At 32.3% G+C, this 20,387-nt stretch overlaps 1 protein-coding gene across 8 annotated transcripts in view; it reads left to right on the forward strand.

The window, feature by feature from the left end:
* Positions 1 to 20,387, forward strand: part of brp (ELKS/RAB6-interacting/CAST family member bruchpilot) — a 345,910-nt gene that overhangs the window by 165,220 nt on the left and 160,303 nt on the right. The gene's annotated exons all lie outside the window — the stretch shown is intronic.

Consider the following 20,387-nt stretch of genomic DNA (forward strand, 5'->3'; position numbering starts at 1 on the left):
ACAAATAAAATTTCGTCAATATTTTCTATAGCAAAAAAATGTTTACCAAATTTTCTATAGAAATAACATTTTGCCAAAATTTTCTATTGAAATAAAGTTTTAACAAAAATTTCTATACAAAATAAAATGTTGACAAAAAAATTGGTCAAAAAATTTTCTGTACAAAATAAAACTTTGAAATTGAAAATTTTCTACAAAACTAAAATTTTGAAATTGAAAATTTTCTACAAAAATAAAATTTTGACAAAAATTTCTATACAATATAAAATTTGACCAAAAATTTTCGTAGAATTTTTCATAGAAATAAAATTTTGTAAAAATTTTCAATAGAAAAAAAACTATTGACAAAAATCTCTTTATAAATAAAATTTTGACAAGATATTCTGTACAACATAAATTTTGGCCAATTTTCTATAGAAATAAAATATTGACAAAATTTTCGATAGAAATAAAATTTTGCCAAAATTCTCTATAGCAGTAAAATTTTGCCAAAAATTTTCAATAGCAATAATATTTTGTCAAAATTTTCTATAGCAAAAAATTTTAACAAAACTTTCTATAGGAATAAAATTTTGACAAAATTTTCGGTAGAAATAAAATTTTGCCAAAATTTTCTATAGCAATAAAATTTTGCCAAAATTTTCTGTAGGAAAAAATTTTAACAAAACTTTCTATAGAAATAAAATTTTAACAAAACTTTCCATAGGAATAAAATTTTGAGAAAACTTTCGGTAGAAATAAAATTTTGTCAAAATTTTCTATAGCAATAAAATTTTGCCAAAATTTTCTGTAGGCAAAAATTTTAACAAAACTTTCTATAGAAATAAAATTTTGACAAAATTTTGCAATAATTTTCTATAAAAATAAAATTTGCACAAAATTTTCTATAGAAATAGAAATAAAATTTTGCCAAAATTTTCTATAGCAGTAAAATTTTGCTAAAATTTTTTACAGGAAAACACTTTAACAAAACTTTCTAAAGAAATAAAATTTTGACAAAATTTTCGGTAGAAACAAAATTTTGCCAAAATTTTCTATAGCAATAAAATTTTGCCAAAATTTTCTACAGGAAAAAATTTTAAGAAAATTTTCTATAGAAAAAAAAATTTGACAAAATTATCTATAGTAATAAAATGTTGACAAAATTTTCTATAGAATTAAAATTTTGACAAAATTTTCTATAGACATAAAATGTTGACAAAATTTTGCAATAATTTTCTATAAAAATAAAATTTGGACAAAATTTTCTATAGAAATAAAATGTTGACAAAAATTTCTATACAAAATAAAATTTGGGCAAATTTTCGTAGAATTTTTCATAGAAATAAAATTTTGCAAAAATTTTCTATAGAAATAAAATTTTGAATAGATTTTCTGTACAAAATGAAATTTTGAGAAATTTTCCATAGAAATAAAATTTTGACAAAATTTTCGGTAGAAATAAAATTTTGTCAAAATTTTCTATAAAAATAAAATTTTGACAAAATTTTCGGTAGAAATAAAATTTTGTCAAAATTTTCTATAGCAATAAAATTTTGCCACAATTTTCTATAAGAGAAAATGTTAACAAAACTTTCTAAAAAAAAAAATTGACAAAATTTTCTATAGAACTAAAATTTTGACAAAATTATCTATAGTAATAAAATATTGACAAAATTTTCTATACAAATAAAATGTTGACAAAATTTTCTATACAAATAAAATTTTGACAAAATTTTCTATCGAAATAAAACATTGACAAAATTTTGCAATAAATTTCTATAAAAATAAAATTTTTCAACAATTTTTTTTATAGAAATAAAATTTTGACAAAATTTTGTATACGAAATAAAATTTTTAGAAAAATTTTCTACAGAAATAAAATTTTGACAAAAATTTCTATACAAAATAAAATTTGGCCAAAACTTTCGTAGAATTTTTCATAGAATAAGAAGAGGAGGCACGCTCAAAATAAACCCAGCCATGTGAATTCAAATCGATGATTTGACAGTGGCATAGGAAAAGAGATATGTTTGTTTCGAATTTATTTCGGCATAAGCCGGCTATCAATGTAAAACCTTTTTTCGGAGGGTTCAAGTGTGGTTTTTGTTGGGTTTAATAAACTGCCTGAATTTATTCTGATAATTGGTTGATAGTTTTGCTGCAAGTAGAGGATGCTGATGAGGAATGTGGTAATTCCGAAACGTGCGTCCATCCAACCATCTTGCAGTCTATAGGGCTTTGCCCAAATAAATTTGACAAACATTATTTTCCTCTGTTGGTTAAGCTACACTTGTAGTTTAGTCAATGTATGGTTTTAAGCTGCAATAAAAAACAACAACAAAGAAATAAAATTTAGCAAAAATTTTCTATAGAAATAAAATTTTGACAAAAATTTCTCTAAAACTAAATTTTGACAAGATTTTCTATAGTAACAACATTTTAAGAGAATTTTCTACAGAAATTAATAATTTTTTCTGTACAAAATAAAAGTTTGACAAAATTTTCTATCGAAAATAAAATTTTGACAAAATTTTCTATAGAAATAAAATTTTGCCCAAATATTCTATAGAAAAAAAATTTTGACAAAATATTCTATTTAATATAAAATTTTGAAAAAATTTTTTTGTACAAAATAAAATTTTGACAAAATTTTCTATAGAAATAAAATGTTGAAAAATTTTGCAATAATTTTCTATAAAAATAAAATTTTGCAAAAATATTCTATAGTAATAAAATGTTGACAAAATTTTTTATAGAAATCAAATTTTGCAAAAGTGTTCTATAGTAATAAAATGTTGACAAATTTTTTTATAGAAATAAAATTTTTACAAAATTTTCTATGGAAATAAAATTTTGAAAAAGTTTTCTATAGAAATTAAAATATTCTGTACAACTCCAGGACAGGTATCTATAATTGGACTGTAACAGCGTTAAGTGAAATCTCCCAGAGAAGTAAAATTATATCCAGAGAGTAAACCCAGAAATGAAAAAACAGAAAAGAAACAGGTTTCAGAATCTAGGTGGACAATTTTATTCAGCAGAGATCCTAGCTTCTTACCGCTTACAATGATGTTGCAAAAGTGAATCTGCATTGTAGATCATTAGGTCGACATACTTATTTAGTACAATTTAATCTAGATAAGGACAGCTAGATTTCGAAGAAATTGAGTGAAAGCTTTCCCTTGCTATAAAGGTAAAGCAATAGTGTTGTCGTTAGAACAGAAAGTTAAACTCTATGGGGATTCCTAGTACTTCAAGCAATATTTTCTAAAACTAGATACATTTACAGTTACTTAACTATAAATAATTCATTATCAGTTAATTCAAATTATATTCGAAAAAAGGTATTTCAAGTCTGGTGAATATATATGATAAGCTGTTGAACTAGCTTCAACATGCCGCCCGTCTTGCAGCACTGCAATATTAGAATTGGCATGAGCCAGAGATTGTCCAACCAAATATGGTACTTTGCGCAATTGGCAGGTTGGAGGACGCTTGTATGAGACCAGCGCGTAGTATTTTTGGTAAATGGTCGTTGGCAACCACAATCTCCACATTGGTTGGTTTATAAAAATGAGGGTCGGCCAGGTCGGTCAGGTGATTGTAGATAGACTTTAACTTGGGTTCAGTAGTCGAGGTCGGTAGAGCGATGCGGAAGTTTGATCGAACTGAGCACATGATTTGGATTTTAACCAAGGGGTCGTGGTAAGACTCGAGATTTATGGTACAATATTCCGTATTATCCCGTATAGTAGTTCGGAGATGAAGTCGATCGACCAACGAGCGCAACACGATCGTCTGTAACTGTCCAGAACTTAGCAGCATCCGAGCCTTTGTTGGACCATTGGGAGTTACAATGCGGGCCAAGGCAGTCGGCAAAAATACATGGGTTCGACGCCTGGGAGTCAGGCGTTCGGTAAAGTATGACTGGTTCCGATGAGATGCCTTGTTGGAAGAGGCTTGCGTCTGTCTTAGGCACTCGCGTGATTGGGAATCTCTCCGGGAAAATTTGGAACGGCTGCGTGTAGATGAAGAGTTGTACTTCGTACTTGTGTCGGTGTGAACCATAGTATGATGGTTTTTTTGACATACTACACATCTGCTTCTTGAGCGACACCATTCTCTTCTGTGGCTGGTACTGAGGCAGTTAAAACAAAATCCATTTTTCTTAATGAAGTCTCGTCTTTTCGCGACAGGCATCCCTTGGAATCTATGGCAGTACTGCACGAAATGTCTTTCTTTGCAGATTCGACATTTTGGTAAGCTAAAAAATTAGTGGGTAATGTAAGATAAAGATAGGGTGTGAACGGATTTTACTAGACCTAACGGCTAAGCAGTTGGAAGAATGCAAAGTTTAACGAGCGGACGTATCAATGTACCATTTTGTGTGCGTATCTCAGCCACGCGAACCATTGAATCTTTCCCAGGGAAAACTTTCATTACCCTACCCAGACACCATTCAGTCGGAGGGAGATTGTCCTCCTTGACTACGACGAAATCATTCTCTTTTAAGTTCAACTGAGCAGATTTCCATTTATATCGACGTTGCAATTCGACAACATACTCGTTTTTCCACCGCCGTGCGAACATTATTTGCAGGGATTTAAGTTTCTTCCAGCGGTTTAAGAGAGTTAGATCTTCTGAGTGTTCTTCAGGAATGGCCATAAGTGGGGCTCCTCTAAGTAAATGTCCAGGAGTTAGAGGAACCAAATCAGTTGGATTTTCAGTCATTGGTGATAGTGGCCGAGAATTAAGAACACTTTCAATTCGTACCAGCAGAGTTGAGAATTCTTCAAAGGTGAACTTCGAGTTTGATGCAACCTTTTTCAAGTGGGTTTTCATGCTTTTTACAGCAGCTTCCCACAATCCACCCATGTGTGGTGTATGTGGGGGAATGAAGTGCCAAGAAAACGAATGCATAGCGTATTTTTCAACAACAGATTTTTCGGCCGACTTCAGAAATTCTTTGTATTCGTTACGAAGGGATCTAGCTGCACCCACAAAATTCGTCCCATTATCAGAAAAAACTTTCTTAGGAAATCCTCGTCTTCCTACAAACCGAGTAAAAGTAGAGAGGAATGCCTCAGAGGAAAGCTCAGAACATACTTCAAGATGAATAGCTCTAGTAGACAAGCAGACGAAGATTGCAGCATACCCTTTCTGTAATTTAGCGTTTCGGAGCGTCGAGGTCTTCAAGTCAAACGGACCGGCGAAGTCAATGCCGGTGTTCGTGAATGGCAACGAAAAGGTGCACCTTTCAGGAGGAAGCGCTGCCATAATCTGGGTTCGTGTTTGATGCTTATACATAACACATACTCTACATTTACGAATACATTGACGAATGATGCTTTTTAAGCGTATCACATAAAATTCCTGTCGGATAGTTCGTAACATTGTTTGATGTTCAGCGTGTAACAGTATTTTATGGCTAAATTCAATCAGTAACTTGCAGTAAGTAGACTTTTCAGGCAAAATAATTGGAAATCTTTCATTATAGCTGAGGTCGGAGTTTACTAAGCGACCATTAACACGAAGCAACTCATTTTGATCAAGAATGGGATTCAGTGAAAGAAGACGACTTTTTTTACTGATGGACTGACCTAGTTTTAGGGCGTTATACTCATCAGGAAAATTCGCTATTTGGGCAAGACGGACAAGACGATATTTGGAGAACGTAATTTCTTCAGCGGTAATGAATGCATGATTCATATTTGTGGTAGATCGCTTCTGGCATTTTCTCGCGAATCTAAACATGAAACAGACAACTCGCAGTGCACGATCAAGAGATGAAAACCGATCCAACAAATCTTCGTGTTCCGTTTGCGAGTGACAGGCAGCAACCTTCCGTTCAAGAGTTGGTTCCTGCAATGAAATTTGTTTTGGCCAAACTGCAGGAGGCTTCACTAACCACTGCGGTCCATGCCACCATAAGTGATCGGTTTTCAATTCAGCGGCAGAACAACCCCTAGTTCCAATATCTGCTGGGTTATCCTTTGTTGGAACATGTCTCCATTTTATATTTCCCACATTATCTAATATTTCTGAAACTTTATTCGCTACGAACGTTTTCCAATGAAACGGCGGTTTTTGTAACCAAGCTAACGTGATTGTTGAGTCAGACCAAAGGCAGATATCAGAAACAGTAAACCTTATATTTTCGCAAACAGTTTTTATTAGTTTTGACAGAAGTGCCGCTCCACACAATTCAAGTCTTGGCAGACTAACAGTTTTCAGTGGCGCTACTTTACTTTTTGAAACTAAAAGAAACGACGTTGTATCAGAGTGATCAAAAGTTGATAAGACGTATACACAGGCACAATACGCCTTCTCCGAAGCGTCACAGAATCCATGAATTTGAAATTCGCATTTTGGCGTGTAATGAATCCATCGAGGAATTCTTATGGTCTCGATGTCAGAAAAATTCTCTATAAAATTCTTCCATTTTTCAAGGGAATGAGGCTTAACTTCCTCATCCCAGTCAGTTCTATCCATCCAGAGTTGCTGCATCAAAATTTTGGCAAGAACGATTACAGGTGCCAACCATCCTGCTGGATCAAAAAGTTTTGCAACTATCGATAAAATTTTGCGCTTGGTTATCGGCACGCTTGGAATAGATATGGTGGAAACTTTGTAAAAGAAATGATCAGACATGGCATTCCACCGAATACCTAACGTTTTCATGTCGCTCGTCTCTTCCAATTTTAAGAAGTCTTCTGCAAGAAGATCTTCCCGGGGCAAATTAACAAGGATTGCAGGATGGTTCGCTGTCATTTTCTTTAAAGGAAACCCCGCTGTGGCCAATAAATCAATAAGTTCCAATAAATATTGTTGAGCCTCAGCTAAAGTATGCCCACCTGAAAGAATGTCATCAACATATGTTTGGCTCTTAAGGATAGACGAAGCGTTTGGATGAGTAATCTTTCCATCTGAACTTAATTGTAGAAGCGTTCTTATCGCCAAATAGGGTGCACAGTTGACGCCAAATGTCACAGTCCTTAAAGCAAAATCTTGAATTTCAGTATTGGGAGAACTTCGAAATAGAATTTTTTGAAATGACCGGTCTTCTTCATGAACATAGATTTGCCGGTACATTTTCTCTATGTCGCCGTTAAAGACATATTTGAAAAAACGCCAACGAAGAATAACACTCATCAAGTCAGTTTGTAATGTCGGACCCGTAAACAATATATCATTTAAAGAAACTCCTGTAGAAGTTTTCTTTGACGCATTAAAAACCACTCGTACCTTAGTGGATGCACTTTCTGGCCTAATTACAGCGTGATGTGGTAGATAAAACGAAAAGTAACGATCACCTCGATAGATCTCATTTGGAGAATCAGGTTCCATATGGCCCAAACTCAGATATTCCGACAAAACTTTCGAATATTCAGCTTCCAATTCAAGTGACTTTTTCAGTGTTTTCTCCATCCGTAGATATTGTCCCATAGCTGCTCGACGCGATGAACCCAATGAAATTTCAGAGGAAAGATCATTGCGAAATGGCAACCTAACCATATATTTCCCATTTGGTAATCGAGTTGTCGTCTTTCTATAAAACTCTTCGCACCAAATGTCACTGACAGAAACAGGCCTTGCAGACGGAATTTCCTCTAACTCCCAGAATTTCCTAATCTCGTCATTTATTGAATCATGTGACGTTACTAAGGTCGAGCATGATGTCACAGCTCGTGGTTTTGGTGGTCCACTAATCAGCCAGCCAAACACAGTATCCTGCGCCATTAGGCCACCAGAAATATTTTTCAGGACCCCGGATTTAATAATAGACGGTAACACATCACTTCCTAAAAGCATATCAATCTGGCCAGGGCGGAAAAAATGCGGATCCGCCAAATCTATTCTTCTTAAAGTTGCCCAATCAGAAACGTGAGTAAATGACACTGGCATTAATTGACTCAAGCTTGAAACTACAATAGCTGACGCATGCAATACAAATTCAGACTTGCGAGACCTTAACGAAATCTTACAAGTTCTTGAGGAATTTTCCAGAACAGTTCCTCCTAGACCTGAAATCCTAGTGAAGGATTTATTTGTTGGTATGGATAGTTTATTGACAATCCTACTTGAAATGAATGATTCTTGCGAACCCTGATCGACGAAAACACGAATAGTAAAACGTAATCCAAGATGTTCAATATCAATCAAAGCTGTAGGCAAAATCGTCCCCTCTCCAGACTTGGCAAAATAAGATTGAACATTAAAGTCAGAGGCATCAGGGTCGCGTGAAGTAGTTGGTTCGTCTTCCAACTGTGTCTCAACATGAAAAGTTGATGCCTGGTGTGGTAGATTTCGTTGATTGTTAGTGACAAATTGGTTTCCGAATCTTTGGGTCCCCCTGCTATTATTTGCGCTTTCAGATTCGGGGTGTAACAGACTGTGATGACGTTGCTGACACTTTTGGCACACATTTTCGCTCTGACAATTTTGGGTGACGTGACCGTACGACAGGCAATTTTCACAAATTTTGTTGGCAGATACGAAATTTATTCTTCTAGTAAGTGGCCATGATTTAAATTTGGGACAATATCGTACAGAATGATTATGTTTGCAAACTTTGCAAGGTCTATAATTTGAATCAGAGCTGGTGTGATAATTCTGGGATTTATCACTCGATGGGTTAGAACTTGGAACTTTCCTCATGTCACAAATTGACTCCATCATGTCCAGTCTATTCGAAATAAATGCATCCAACTGCGCCCATGTTGGCATTTCTTTATGATTTGTAATTGAATTTTCCCACGCAGTCAATGTTTCATCTGGCAGCTTTGACGACACCCAGTATATGAGGAAAGGATCCCACGACAAAACAGAAATATTATAAGTTTTCAACACAGACAAACAGTTGTTAACCGTATACTGCAAATTTCTTAATCCTTTCCCTCTCTCTGAACTTACGCTTTCAAGTTCAAAAATCTTTCGCAATTGGTGGTTAATGAGTATACGTTTATTTTCATATCGGTGTTTCAAAGCATCCCAAGCAAGTCCAAAATTATTGTCAGTAAGAGCAAATTGTTTTACTATCTGGTTTGCTTCGCCCCTGGTTTTTGCTCTTAAATGAAACAGTTTTTGCGCCGGCGACAGTTTGGGATGATTTATGTAAATTGCGGTGAAGATGTCCCTGAAGCTCGGCCATTTGTCATAACCGCCATTGAAAAGTTCGGTATCACACGGCGGTACCTTTAACGAAAACCCAGAATCCTCACAAGTTATCCCTTCAATCCTTTCTGACGACTGTGCTGAGCCTTCCATCCTCCTTTTCTCAATATCCATTAATGTTAGTATGGACGTTTTACAAGCTTTATACGACTTGCAAGACTCAGTAAATTTTGAATGTACCGATTCTCTTTCCTCATTAGTATATTTCCCATCTTCAGTCATTTCGGCTCCATATATCTGTGTTAATGTATTCCAACGCCGTTCCAAATCTTCAAGATCAACTTGCAGACTGGAAACAGTATGTTCCGAAATATCGATACTAGCAAATTCCGCGCAATATGTCACCAACTGGTCGGAGAAAAATATAAACTTTTTCGTGGCCATATTCTATTTTATTCGAACGGAAATGACAACACCCGATAACAAAGTCAGTTAATTAGCAAACTTCAGCCAAAGCGCCAGTAATGCCAATAAATGAGTTATAAGTTTCGCAGTAAACAGTAATCTATGTAAATTAACAAACTCGAAGAGTTACAGTATGCCAAATCGTCCTGGTCTCAAATAAGTAAAAAACTACTATGAAGGTGGTTGAGCTCCAGATACAAGTTTATGTCAGAGAAATTTTTTATGCCACAGTATATCACTATCTAATCAAAGAGTCAATACTCCATGAACCAGATTATCTCAGACAATCATTATTGCCCTCAGAGCGGCATGAAATAATAAGAGTCAATTTGCCATATCGGCGTTAATTAGTAATTAACCAACAATTCAACCACTTCATCAAATACCTGGTAGATATAAGCTCAAAGTATAATACGAATAAATTGATTGGACTAGATAGATCCGAGTTCAGCCAAATTGAAACTATGATCTAGATCTTATTTATCGAATATATCACTTACCCTCGGGGAAGTACAAAACGAAATTACTCTCACAAAGATAAATATCAGTTAAAACCGTCACAACACATCAACCGAAAGGTGTCTCTTACAGATCATTAATCCAGTCATTCAAGGTGTTAGCTAAACAACAATATGTGTTTTTCAAGGAAAATTTGCATCAACCCAGAAACCATGCGAGTTCAATAAATAGAATTAAACCCCAGAAGCACAGCCAAGACAAAGAATATACCAGGTGTAGTGGTAGATATAATCAAACACAGAAAAAAATTCCGTATTTTGCACTAAATGCAACATTAAATTTAACTTATTATTATTGAAAAAAAATATTTGCTAGCAGTTAAATTTTGTTTTTATCGAAGTTTTCCACAGCTTAATGAAATCTTACTTTTTTTAAGTATGCCTCAAAAATTTTATCAACTAAACGTGAGTATGAAGTTCAATGACCATATACATAAGTTCAATATGAACTAAAACTAGTAAGAATGAACTACTGCATGGTTAAAATGGACATGATTTGGCGCCAATGATTGTCTGCTTAACTTTTAGTTAATTTTCTCTGATATGAGAGAATGTAATTTCGTGAACTGCAGTTAAAAAGTACAAGAGGCCATTACATTTTCCTGGTTTTAAGAACGCTTTGAGGAAATCTCAAATGTGGAGTAAAAATTAGGTCAATTTTCGTGCGAGATAGTTCAGTTTTCTATAAAACAGCTCACTTTTTTTCTCTTGTGAACCAATTCTGTACGGTTCTTTTTCCGCTAAAATTTATCCCGAAGAAAATCTGGATTGTGCACTCGACGAAGCGAATGAATAAATAAGGGTTTCACGAAAACGCCAACTTTCCCTCAAAACGCAGTAAATTCTTTCAGAGTAAATAAATCAAATCGCATCGGTCATCGACAATATAAATATATCGTCATTACACTCCATGCACTGAGAAAAAACTCACAATCGTATTCCAAGAATACAAGATCGTCGGGTTCAATATCAAATTCTGACGTTATAGGCCATTCACATTAGTATCCAAATCTACTAAACGTGGATTTGGAATCCCTTTTTCATAAGACAAAGTGTAATATAAAAGCGTAATGTATGAGGTTTATCTTCACTTTATCACGATTTTCCCCTTTCCAAAGCCAACAGCACAAATTTAAATTGTCAACTAAAGATCAATTGCCCAATTGATTTAGGGACTCAGAAGACTCAAATATTCAATTCATCACAACTAAATAGTGGGATATTCAAGAGCCGACGTACCAGTTAATTCTCGACACAATATATTAACTCGCAAATCAGAATAAAAACTTTCATTAGGTATCGTGACAATTCTATATTCAAAGACTTCTATTGTCGTATAAAAACTCGAAGAAATCGTATCATACCCCGCTTATAAATCAGTATTAAGTATTATAAGGTACAATATGGTGGAATAATTACTTACAAGCACTCATTTTCCCTGCTGGACATGCCAATTATAATCATCTCCTCATTTCTCGTCACTCGAACATCCCAATAAAATGAGCACCGTTAGATCAAGCCTCAACAACTCTTCACGTTTAATCAATATATTTCTCGGATATTCCATAAATATTCTCAACTCTCCACAGAATTATTCTTCCTTAATTTCCACACAAACTGTACAATTTCGATTCACGTAATCTTTATACTGGCCTTTTTCATCCAACAAAATACTCTTCGACTTAAACTTTACAAACTCAATTATCCACTTCTTTATTGCCTCATCTCCGTATAAAATTGCATGACAGACGATTGCGGTTACTTGGCAAATTCTCCCTACCTACTTGGTGATGCGTACGAAATCGTACGAGAGCATGTAGAGATCGATTTTTATCGTCATGCGCACTTCAGTTACGAGGGGGAGGAACGATGTGATATTCGAACGATTGAATAAATAGCCGATGAGAAATCTCTCCACGCCGTGACTGCGCTGTCTACACAACGACAACCAATATCAGTGCGCAATATACAATTTCCTCTCACCGGAGATTTTAAATTTCAAGAATGTTGAAGATTCACGAAATGCCCAAACTACGCGTTAATGGAAACGTAGGTTGTTACCAGTATGTGATGTCGATAACTTAAGAGGCACACTCGGCAATAGATGCAATAGCTCTCTTAAAAATATTAATGGAGAGCTTCAATAACATTTGAAAAATACTAAATGTATGATAGCCTGGCAAATACGAATTCAATAATGGCGATATCTTGGTTGAGCCAGGAACGGATTAATTCAGTAGCATATGAGTTCATTTAACAATCGAGTGGGGGTTCTCTTCCCGTGCCACACTTTTGTATCACAATTTGATGTGATAAAAGAAATGGACAAAATTACTTTTGGGTTCAATAATACAAACCAACATCGACAGTGGTGTGTTTCGGTTAAATCAGTCGTTTGCTATTATTCTTACGTTGGTTTGTTTTCATCATAGTTTCAAAGAGAGAAAAATGTTGTATGCATGTACGTCGAAGCGCTACAGATGTTAACTTGCAGAAATTCAACAAAGTTCGTTGTAGCAACAATTTCCTGAGATTTTAACAGACAAAAAGACGTGTGCTTTTGTGAAATCCTCAAAAAGCGAATGTACAAAGAAGCGGGTTTTGTATGTAAAATTGAAATGTAACAGGGTTTCAAATTTCGACTCAAACAGAAAATCATCAAACAATAATCGCGGAATTTTCCACTAATTCTTCTAACTGAAAAGCCCTAACCGTTCACACACTAAATATCTTACATACCTGTTTTCCATGATAAAGCAGTATGAAGTACAGATAAAGCGGATGACTTTCAATTGTTCTTCTCAGTATTCTTAATTAAAGCGGTGGACGTAATCCCAAAGAATTGAATCTTCCTTCTGGTAATTTTGGAGGCTCGAAAGGACCATGTACAACTCCAGGACAGGTATCTATAATTGGACTGTAACAGCGTTAAGTGAAATCTCCCAGAGAAGTAAAATTATATCCAGAGAGTAAACCCAGAAATGAAAAAACAGAAAAGAAACAGGTTTCAGAATCTAGGTGGACAATTTTATTCAGCAGAGATCCTAGCTTCTTACCGCTTACAATGATGTTGCAAAAGTGAATCTGCATTGTAGATCATTAGGTCGACATACTTATTTAGTACAATTTAATCTAGATAAGGACAGCTAGATTTCGAAGAAATTGAGTGAAAGCTTTCCCTTGCTATAAAGGTAAAGCAATAGTGTTGTCGTTAGAACAGAAAGTTAAACTCTATGGGGATTCCTAGTACTTCAAGCAATATTTTCTAAAACTAGATACATTTACAGTTACTTAACTATAAATAATTCATTATCAGTTAATTCAAATTATATTCGAAAAAAGGTATTTCAAGTCTGGTGAATATATATGATAAGCTGTTGAACTAGCTTCAACATATTCTATAGAAATAAAATTTCGCAAAATAAGATATATTTTGTTTTGTACTTTTTGGGACATGTTTTCTAGGGAAACAAAAGTTTTTGGTAAAATTTTCTTTGGCAGATTATTGATGATTCTTGTGGCAACAGTGGTTTCTAGACAAATTGGTCCAGACTATGCCTTTTACACACTGAAAAAGTATGGACGTATTATGAAGGATTATGATACTTTGTTTTTAGGACAACTTTTTTTTTAATGTAAGAAGTTTTAATCAAAAGAAACTTCATCGCCTTTGCTGCTACAATTTTAATCTTTAAATTTAGGACACTAATCCTAGAATTTTGCGTAAAAAAAGTAATTTCAGAAAACAAATTTGAAACCAAATATATAAAACTTCAAAATAAGTATAAGGCTACATATGAAGCTTTTTATCTTTTTAGCTTAAAATTTCAATATCTCAGTTATTTCAAAAATTATTTTTTTAACTCCAAACAGGGTTTCTTTACTTCAACGAAAAATTACTTTACTCCAAAGACCAATGATTTTATAACAAGGCCGCAAATATCAAAGATTAAAACAACCTATTCTTAAAGCATAACTTTTGAATCTTCTTTTAATTAAAATTTATTTATTAAAAAAAAACTTCCTAATATTGTGTAAATTTCGTGTTCCAACATTTAATTTACATAATCTTTCATAGTAGGTCAATATCATGGGTCTATATAGCATATTTTCGAGATTTATATGACCTCTATGATACAAATTAAATTTCCATCCAAACTTTATATTTTTAACAATCCAAAAAAAACTGTATAAAATCAGGGGATAGAATTTATTTATTAATTTTCATTGATTTTACCTTAAATTAATTATAAATATATAAATATATTAAATTTCCTAAACTATGCAAGGTATCTTGCTTTCACCTAGTCGCTGAAACTTTAAATTAAATTACATTAATGAGACCTTGCATATTGCCTAAATGAATTTTTTCTTCATTAAATTTGACCTGCATTATTTATACATATTCATGTTCTAGAATAATGAAAATTTATGCTCTTCATATAATTCAATGACATTGGGGACTATTCAATGTTAATGGCCAACGTTATATTGCACCATGAAACTATAACAATAGCTGACACTAAATGGTGCCATAAATGAAATTGGAAAGTTTTGGCAATTTTAATAACGATAGAAATCGGGGAGGGGAGAAAGAGAATTTTATTGATGTTTTAGTTTTACATTTTTAATTGGATTTTTATTTAGTTTTGCATTTTTTTCTCTCAAAAATATGTTAAATAAATATTTAATGGTAATTATTTTTTTCAGGGGAAAATTTAATTCGGTATACCAAATATTTTCCTTGAGCCATGGTGGCGTATGAATTTCAAATATCAATTTATTCCACAATATTTATCATTCGCCCCGAAGGACCATAGACATTTATATAGAAACAAAATTGGTTTAATAACGAGGGATGACAAAGCCCATTCTCGTTTGTTTTACTTTTCAATAATTTCAAAATCAAATTATATGCACTAATCCAGTACCAATTAAAATATATGGTATATACATTTACGATCCTTTATATTTTAATGCTTGAGCCATGGCTTATTAACAAAATTCATAGGGTTAGGCCGATAGGATTTTTTAATCATTTCGACTTTTTTATTTTTATTTATTATCGACAAATTTGTAATTAACCTAAAAAAATGAATTTTCAAAATTTTTACATATTCATAACTTTCAGTTTCGAAAAACGATTAATTATTATAAAATTTTTTTATTTAGCAATTTCATCGCAAATGTCAGGCTGAGACGACTATGTGATATTCAATGCTAACACGATTGCCACAGTTGGTAGATTTCTACCAAAAATGATGTTTTAGTATATTTGGCCAAATATTCTCTCCAATTAAGAGTTACCTCAATTTTTTATAGAAATACAATTTTGTATATTTGTTGTTTTGATCTCAGCTTTAAAACCATTGCGTTGACTAAACTACAATAGTAGCTTAACCAACAGAGGAAACGAATGTTTGCCAAATTACTTAAGGCAAAGGTTCAACTCTTTTTTATAGAAATAAAGTTTTGACAAAATTTTCTATAGAAATAAATTTTTGATAACATTTTCTACAGAAATAAAATTTTGCCAAAATTTTCTATTGAAATAAAATTTTGACAAAATTTTCCATAGAAATAAAATGTTGATGACATTTTCTATTGCAGTAAAATTTTAACAACATTTTCTATAGAATTCAAAATTTTAACAAAATTATCTATAGAAATAAAATTTTAACAAAATTTTCTATTGCAATAAAATTTTGAAAACATTTTCTATAGCAATAAAATTTTGACAAAATTTTCTATAGCAATAAAATGTTGATAAAATTTTCTATAGAATTAATATATTGCAAACATGACCCATAGAAACAAAATATTACAAAATTTTTCTATAGAAATAAGATATTGCAAAAATTTTCTATAGAAATAAAATTTTGACAACACTTTCAAAAGAAATAAAATTTTGACAAAGTTCTCTAGAAAAATAAAATTTTCTATTGAAATAAATTTTTGACTAAATTTTCAATAGAAATGAAATGTTGACTTAATTTTCTATAGAAAGAAATTTTGAGAAAAATTTTTATCGAAATAAACTTTTGACAATATTTTCTATAGAAATAATGTTAGCAAACATTTTCTAAAAGACACAATTTTGCAAAAATTAGCAAAAATTTTCCAAAGCAATAAAATTTTAACAACATTTTCTATAGAAATAATATTTTAACAAAATTTTCTATTGCAATAAAATTTTAACAAAATTTTCTATAGAAATAAAATGTTCATAAAATTTTCTATAGAAATAATATATTGCAAAAATGATCCATAGAAAAAAATTTTACAAAAATTTTCTATAGAAATAAGATATTGCAAAAACTTTCTATAGAAATAAAATTTATACAAAACTTACAATAGAAATAAAATTTTGACAACATTTTCAAAAGAAATAAATTTTGACAAAATTTCTATTGAAATATAGTTTTGACTAAATTTTCAATAGAAATAAAATGATCAATGTAATTTTCTATAGAAACAAATTTTGAGAAAATTTTCTATAGGATAAAAAAATAAAATTTTGACAATATTTTCTATAGAAATAAATTTTTGCAAACATTTTCTATAAGAACACAATTTTTCCACAATTAGCAAAAATTTTCCAAAGAAATCAAATTTTAACAAAATTTTCTATAGAAATAACAGGTTGGCTGATAAGTCCCCGGTCTAACAAAGAAAAACATATTTTTTGTCAAAATTCGTTTTTTTTATTCAACATAGTTCCCTTCAAGAGCGATACAACGATTATAACGACATTCCAATTTGTTGATACCATTTTGGTAGTACTCCTTCGGTTTTGCCTCAAAATAGGCCTCAGTTTCCGCGATCACCTCTTCATTGCAGCCACATTTTTTCCCTGTGAGTATCCTTTTGAGGTCTGAGAACAAGAAAAAGTCGCTGGGGGCCAGATCTGGAGAATACGGTGCGTGGGTAAGCAATTTGAAGCCCAATTCATGAATTTTTGCCATCGTTCTCAAAGACTTGTGGCACGGTGCGTTGTCTTGGTGGAACAACACTTTTTACTTCTTCATATGGGGCCGTTTTGCCGCGATTTCGACATTCAAACGCTCCAATAACGCCATATAATAGTCACTGTTGATGGTTTTTCCCTTCTCTAGATAATCGATAAAAATTATTCTATGCGCATCCCAAAAAACAGAGACCATTACTTTGCCAGCGGACTTTTGAGTCTTTCCACGCTTCGGAGACGGTTCACCGGTCGCTGTCCACTCAGCCGACTGTCGATTGGACTCAGGTAGTGGTAGAGCCATGTTTCATCCATTGTTACATATCGACGGAAAAACTCGGGTGTATTACGAGTTAACAGCTGCAAACACCGCTCAGAATCATCAACACGTTGTTGTTTTTGGTCAAATGTGAGCTCGCGCGGCACCCATTTTGCACAGAGCTTCCGCATATCCAAATATTGATATAACACGTTCTTTTGATATCTTTAAGGCCTCTGCTATGTCGATCAACTTCATTTTACGGTCATTCAAAATCATTTTGTGGATTTTTTTGATGTTGTCGTCGGTAACCACCTCTATCGGGCGTCCACTGCGTTCACCGTCCTCCGTGCTAATTTCACCATGCTTGAATTTTGCATACCCATCAATTATTGTTGATTTCCCTTGGGGCAAGCCAAGTTTTTGCTTCCACCGTATTTTTTTCCCTTCAGAAAACAGTATTTTATCATAACACGAAATTCCTTTTTTCCATTTTTTTTCACAATAACAAAAGTTGCTTCACAAAAGACGCTCTATCTCACAAACTAATTGACTTACAGACGTCAAATTTTGACACGAATCATTTGCAGGTTGGTACTATATAAAAATAATATACATTTAATACTAGCGACGCCATCTATGTGTCAGACCGGGGACTTATCAGCCAACCTGTTAAAAAGCAATGAAAATTTCCAAATAGGTGCAATAGGTTCGTATTTTTAAAACTTAGAAAATTCCGAGAAATGAAATTTTGAGAAAATTTCTTATAGAAATGAAATTTTTACAAAATTTCCTATAGAAATGCAATTTTAATAAATTCCTCGTATAGAAATAAAAATTTGATAACATTCCCTTTGAAAAATTTTTCTATAGAAATAAAATTTTAACATATTGTTCCTATAGAAATGAAATTCTGAGAAAATTTCCTATAGAAATAAAATTTTGAGAAAATTTCTTATAGGAATGTCATTTGGACCAATTTTTCCTATAGAAACGAAATTTTCACAAAATCTCTGTAAACATTTAATTTTTAAAAAAATCCTATGGGAATGAAATGTTGAACAATTTTTCCTATAGAAATGAAATTTACACCAAATTTTCCATACAAATGAAATTTTAACAAATTTTTCTATAGAAATGAAATTTTGGAAAAATTTCCTATAGAAATGAAATTTTGACAAAATTTCCTATAGAAATGAAATTTTCAGAAAATTTTCTGTAGAAATTCAATTTTAACAAATTTGCCTCTAGAAATGAAATTTCGACAAAATTTCCTATCTAAATGAAATTTTGACATTCTTTCCCAGCAAAAAAATTTGGAAGTTCTTCCAAATGCACAACTTTAAAAGCACTTCCAGAAGATGCACTCCCATTGATGTTCTTTATTTTAACTACCCAGGAAGTTCTTTTAATTCAATTTTTATAACTTGATTTGTTCATACTTTTAATGGGTAATTTTAACTTTTTTGTTTCAAATAGGTTAAAAACAGAGTAAGAATGCATAAAATGGTACACATCATTTAAATTTTGTCGAAAAAAGTCCTAAATTTAATCTGAAAAAATTGTGAATTTTTGAAAATATTTGAGGTCAAACGTTTCCAACAAGCGTTATAATCCATTAAAAATTATAAAAAATTATAAAAATTATTTATTTTACAAAATATAACAGAATTTTTAATTTACATCCAAAACACTGAATTCGGATTACACCTAAAGAAGTGATGCAAATTCACTGCAACGGCTGTTGAAATGGAGGACTTCCGTCCTATGGCAAGCCCATGTTAAATTCATCGCTTCTGCGTCAATTATTCACCACTTCCGGATCCAAAAAGAACATTTTCATTACTTTTTTGGCGACGCTTTTTTTGCTGAAATGAAATTTTGACAAAATTTCTTGTAGAAATGAAATTTTGACAAAATTTCCTATTGAACTAAAATTTTGACATAATTTCCTATAGAAATGAAATTTTGACATAATTTCCTATAGAAATGAAATTTTGACATAATTTCCTATAGAAATGAAATTTTCACAAAATTTCCAATAGAAATTAAATTTTGACAAAATTTCCTATGGGAATGAAATTTAGACAAAATTTCCTATAGAAATGAAAATTAGACAAAATTTCCTATTGAAATGAAATTTTGAGAATTGTGGCGCCTGAAAATATGCAATACATTTTTCTCTATTAGGTAAATCGGGATCTCCCATAAACTGTTAATTTCAAGGTATGTTTTTCGATTGAATGGATATAAATTACACAGTGACGCAATATATCTTTTGACTCCAAACAAAAAATCACTTGTCCCAGCCGAAAGTACTCAATGAAAGGAGAAAAGCAATAAGAATTTTACTAGATTGGTTGCCGTTAGCTTTTTATGAGCCTCTATAGTTTTAATATTTTTTTCAATCATAGAAAAAAAATTTCTACAAATCCCCAAAATTAAATAAATGTCATCGTGTGTTTGCTCACAACAAGAAAAAATCACTAGAAATGTAACTTAAATCTCATCTCATAGGAAATAACTGCAAAACAAAATTCTAACCGGAATTTTAATAGAAATAAACACGAGAAAAACAAATAAAAAAAACGAACAAGAAATCTCTTTAGAGTTGACCCCAAAAGCAAATCTATTTAAGTGTTACAATACCCAAAAGTATGGATATTTTTGATTACATTTTAGCATCTTACAAAAAAATATTGAATAGACCCCAACATGCAAACAAAAACCCCATAAGCGAACCTAAACAAAAAAAAATCACATACATAGACCACAAGACCAATAATGAACAAATGTGCGAATGTTAGTGTGCGTATACAAAACCTTTGTCTGCAATGTGTGAAGTGCTAAAAAGGCTTATATGAAAATTATTTACATACCCCAGCGGGAAAATTGCGAAGTACCGCAAAAATCATGCCTTCTTAACCCATGATTTTGGGATCCTTAACACCTTCCCATATGCCTTCTCCTATCATGCATGCTAAAATGCCTTGCACTTCCTTTCTAAAAAATGCCCGCAAACATTATTCTGTGCCTTCTTTGGGAATTGGAAAATGAAGGACCTACATTGTTGTTATAAGAATGA

The sequence above is a fragment of the Haematobia irritans genome, chromosome 5 (genome assembly GCF_050003625.1).
Source record: "Haematobia irritans isolate KBUSLIRL chromosome 5, ASM5000362v1, whole genome shotgun sequence".
Taxonomy (NCBI): Eukaryota; Metazoa; Arthropoda; class Insecta; order Diptera; family Muscidae; genus Haematobia; species Haematobia irritans.